The sequence below is a fragment of the Ursus maritimus genome, unplaced genomic scaffold (genome assembly GCF_017311325.1).
Source record: "Ursus maritimus isolate PB19 unplaced genomic scaffold, ASM1731132v1 scaffold_94, whole genome shotgun sequence".
NCBI lineage: Eukaryota > Metazoa > Chordata > Mammalia > Carnivora > Ursidae > Ursus > Ursus maritimus.
This window is the reverse complement of record NW_024427152.1, coordinates 68,600-73,553: the sequence shown is the minus strand read 5'-3', so window position 1 is coordinate 73,553 and position 4,954 is coordinate 68,600. Positions and strand designations below refer to the sequence as shown.

The 4,954-nt window shown below is 37.9% G+C and overlaps 2 pseudogenes; both read left to right on the top strand.

Moving 5' to 3' along the window:
• Window positions 1-724: 724 nt before the first annotated feature.
• On the top strand, window positions 725-1,680 carry LOC103680490 (annotated as a pseudogene).
• Window positions 1,681-2,745: 1,065 nt separating this feature from the next.
• On the top strand, window positions 2,746-2,865 carry LOC121101833 (annotated as a pseudogene).
• Window positions 2,866-4,954: the final 2,089 nt, after the last annotated feature.

The following is a 4,954-nucleotide window of genomic DNA, read 5'->3' as shown; positions in this document are numbered from 1 at the left end:
TCCGGTCCTTCCAGGTGCTCTGTTTACTTTCATCTAAAGGCCATTGGCAAAGTTTCTCCCTCAGCCTGGCACTCTGCTCATTTGTCCAACTCCCTCCACCCAGCTCCTTCCCCCTCATCCTTTCCTGTCTTGTTTAGATGTGACTTCCTCGGGAAGCCCCTCCTCGGTGTTCCTGGACACCGTGTGTCACCTCAGACAACGGTTCATCCTACTGTCTCATCATCTTTGCACATGGTGTTTCCATAGTCTGGACTCTACTTTTCAGTAGTAAGTCCTTGTTCAGCAGAATCTGAACAATCACCACTTGAATGAGTCACATAGTTCTGATGGTATTTTGTTCGTTTCCTGTAAATCTATTATCAGAGTTCTATCTGTATAAAGCTGTTTAATGTCTAGATCCACCATTAGCCTGTAAACCTCCTGAAGTCAAGATCAGTGTTTTATCTCAAAACTTGACACAGTACCAGTCAGATGGTAGATCCTCAATAGGATTATTACCTTATTCTCTTTATGTATATTAGCTGAATGGATAAATTAATATATGAATGTTTTTTAAAAAGTTAATGTTTAAAATTTTTTTTTAAATGATACTTTAAAGAAAACACCTTATGGCTGTTACTGAAGATTTCTTCTTAAAATCAGGCTTAACGAAAGCTCAAATCTGTGTTTTTAAATAATAATTTTTGATAAATTCTTTCTTCATTATTTTGATTTGGTCTTTTAGGTTCACCAGGCAAAGCCAATATATGAAGCAAATTACTCTGAAGTGTCTCCATTTGTATTCTTGGGACTTTCTACCTATAGACCAGTGCAGCACTTTCTCCTTGTTTTCTCTACAGTGTTTTATGTAGCAATTGTTTTGGGAAACCTCCTTGTGGTGTTCACAGTGACCTTTGGCCCTTACTTACTTTCCCCCTTATACTTCTTTTTAGCCAATCTCTCATTTATTGATTTATGTCTTTCTACCTGAACGGTTCCCAAGATGATATCTGATCTGCACTCAGGGCACAAAACCATATCCTTTCAGGGATGTATCATCCAGGTATTTGTCCTTCATGTCCTGGGTGGATCAGAGATGGTGCTGCTCATTGCCATGGCCCTGGACCGATATGTGGCCATATGTAAGCCCCTCCACTACATGACTATCATGAGCCCGCAGATGTACATTTTCTTCTGTCTGGTGCTTGGGCTATTGGCTTCATTCATTCAGTGGCCCAGTTAGCTTTTTTTGGCCACTTGCCTTTTTGTGGTCCTAATGAGATAGATAGCTTTTACTGTGACCTTCCTTGGTTTATCAAACTTGCCTGCACAGACACCTACGGAATGGAATTCATGGTTACTGCCAACAGTGGGTTCATTTCCATGGGCACCTTCTTCTTATTGCTTATCTCCTATATCTTCATCCTGGTCACTGTGTGGAAACGTTCCATACGTGGTGGTTTGTCTAAGGCCTTTTCTACTCTGTCAGCTCACATCACCATGGTGATTTTGTTCTTTGGACCATGCATCTTTGTTTATGTGTGGCCATTTCCCACCGTGTCAGTGGATAAATTTCTTGCCATTTTGGACTTTATGATTACACCCATTCTGAATCCTGTTATCTACACACTGAGGAACAGGGACATGAAGATGGCAATGAAGAGGCTGCATAGTCAACCCCCGAGTTTGAGAATGATCTAAATAACTCATGAGAAAACAAGCGGTGCCTTCTGAAAGTAATACTGTGTGCCTAAATTTTAAAGGGTTATATACTATCTTAAAACAATTAATTTTCTTTCTTCATTTAAGCAATTCAAAAATCTTGGATAGTTTATTCCATGTTAATGGCCAATAGTGTGATAATATATATATATATATATATATACACATATGTATGTCTAAGACTATTTTGCATATTTTACAAAATTTTACAATACTGAAAATACACATTTTGTGTGGCTTACATTTTGCATAGTCCATAGAATCTCGGAAAGTTTTATGAATTTGAAGTCACAGTACTGTGTTTGCAGAGCAATGATGTAAATTTTTTTTCTGTGTTACTGGGTTGGAACATATTCTCATGTAAGGAGAATGATCGGTTCTTACAACTTATTTTTGGCAAGCAAAGCAGGCTTGTTTTTAAGTTGATTCAGGTGTGCTATTGCTTTTTTCTTTCCTTTATTACTTATGTTAACAGATACACTCTGTTGCATGAACATAATTTTTTCATAGATTAAATATTATCTGATATTCACCTATGCAGAAAACAATAAAGTGAACGAAAATAGTTAAACAGTTATTAGTATTTGAGATCATATTAGGATCTGGTTTCTAAGAGGGAAAAGTTATATCTTCTTACTCTCAACTTTGCTTTTAACTATACCCTTTAAATGTGTGCTGACATTAGAAGGACATGAATTAAGAAGTAGCATTCATTAAAGAGAGTAGAACTAGGATGGGATTTTGGAAATGTTAAAGAGAAGGAATTCAAATGTAGTATTACTCAACCATGGATACATGCAGTACTGAACACCACTCCATGCTCAAGCATTAAGGCTGTGCTTTTAGGCTTGCAGGCCTGAGAGTTCACCAACACACAGAGTAAATCAATGCCTTTTGAAGGTTTGGTTTTTGAAGTTTTATTCTTATTTTGAGATGTAATTTCCTTCCTTATGTATTTCATATTGTATTTCTCATGTACAGTCTAGACGTAGATTGAAATAGCTTCCATAATGTCTCCTCCTTTCATGTTTGAAAATAAAAATGAGCTTTGCGCAGTGGCAGTATCATAGCCAATGAAGTTTATCCGAGGCGCGATTATTGCTAATTGAAAACTTTTCCCGAAAATAAAAATGATGATACTATTTCTTGTACCTTTAAGATAAACATTCTTTCTGAAGCTAAACATCTAAAGTCTTTCTAAGAAAAATCCCCCATTTAGAAACTTTCTTGAGGATTATACATGTATCTAAGTATGTAGGTACCTTTTTATGAGGTAACCTGAAGTGTCAGTTTAATTTCCAGTTAAAATCTGTTTCTGTTACAACCTGGGCATATGCCGATAATGATTCCAGCCATGAAGCAGAGAAAAATATATGATAGTATTCCGTCATACATGAAATGTCATTAAATCTGCAACACAAGATGTAGAAGAATATGAGAATCAGAAGTTCAAAATATCTGATTGGAAATTTCTTTGTCCCACTTCTGGATCTTGGAGAGACAGAGGGAGCTGCCTCTTTATGGGATGCAGCACCTGTGTAGCAGAGAACTGTCACAGCATAGAACTGGGAGAAATAGGAGCAGACTCTGGCTTAAATGTCAGACTCCCCCTGCTCTTATCAAGATTCTTGAATAAATATTTCTGAACCTGTTGTATGCCCTCTGGTTATTTTTTTCCAGAGACTTCAAAAAGTTTAAGGATTTTATTTTGTTTTGGGTATTTTTGTCTGAAAACTTTTTCCAGTGTTATTGCTGTTTTTCTGGTGAGATCATTTTCCAAACTTCTCACACAGCCCATCCTAGTTTATTCCTCTTTATTGATCAATACACAAATAATGAATGCGTCAATTGCAGCTTCCTTATCCATTTAGGTTGTTGCAAGTGTTGGTGATCATGAATTGAGTGTCTGTGAACATTCACAAAGTGTTTGTATGGAATAGAGACAATACAGTTGACCTTTGAACAAAGCAAGAATTCGGGGTGCTAACCCCCTACATAGCTGAAAATCCATGTGTGACTTTTGACTCTCCCAAAACTTAACAACTAATAGCCTAGTGTTGACTGGAAGCCTTACCAACAATACCATAAAATATTGATTGACATATATCTTATATATTTTGTGCATTATATACTGTATTCTTTAATAAAGTAAGCAGAACACAAGAAAATGCTATTAAGAAAATGATAAGGAAGAGAAAATACATTTAGAGTAGTGTACTGTATTTTTCAAAAGAACTTGGCCTATAGGTGAGCCTGGGTAGTTCAAATCCATGTTGTTCAAGGGTCAACTGTACTCAGTTCCTTTCAGAATGTGAATGTGCTGGATAGCAGTGCCTGCAGAGTCTGGGATTCCAGCTAGGACCCCAGATCTCAGGTGCAGTTTCTTGGAGTTAGACCCATTTTCCTGTTATACAAATAGAACTTCCAAGTTGTTCTCTCCTCTTGGCCAGTGCTCTTCATTATGCAATACATGCCCTCCTTAATATCCATGACCGGGCTAGCCCGTCCCCCCACTCTCTCCCCTCTGAAATCCTCAGTTTGTTTCCCAGAGTCCATAGTCTCTCTTGGTTCATTCCCCCTTCTGTCTACTCCCCCTTCATTCTTCCCTTCCTTCTCCTACTGATCTTCTTAGTTCTTATGTTCCATAGATGAGAGAAATCATATGATAATTGTCTTTCTCTGCTTGGCTTATTTCACTTAGCATCATCTCCTCCAGTCCCGTCCATGTTGCTGCAAATGTTGGGTAATCGTTCTTTCTGATGGCTGAGTAATATTCCATTGTATGTATGGACCACATCTTCTTAATCCAGTCACCTGTTGAAGGGCATCTCGGCTCCTTCCACAATTTAGCTATTGTGGACAAAGGTGCTATGAACGTTGGGGTGCATATGGCCCTTCTCTTCAGTACATCTGTATCTTTGGGGTAAATACCCAGTAGTGCAATTGCTGGGTCATAGGGTAGCTTTATTTTTAACTTTTTAAAGGACCTCCACACTCTTTTCCAAAGTGGCTGTACCAACTTGCATTCCCACTAACAGTGTAAGAGGGATCCCCTTTCTCCACATCCTCTCCAACATTTATTGTTTCCTGCCTTGTCAATTTTTGCCATTCTAACTGGCATAAGGTGGTATCTCAATGAATGTGTTAAAAGCAAATTTATTACTAAAAGATTGAAAAAATGCAGTGGAATTTCAGATCATGTGGTAGACTATACTGAATGAGTTTTTGGGCGAGGGACTCTTTCAGGCCCCAT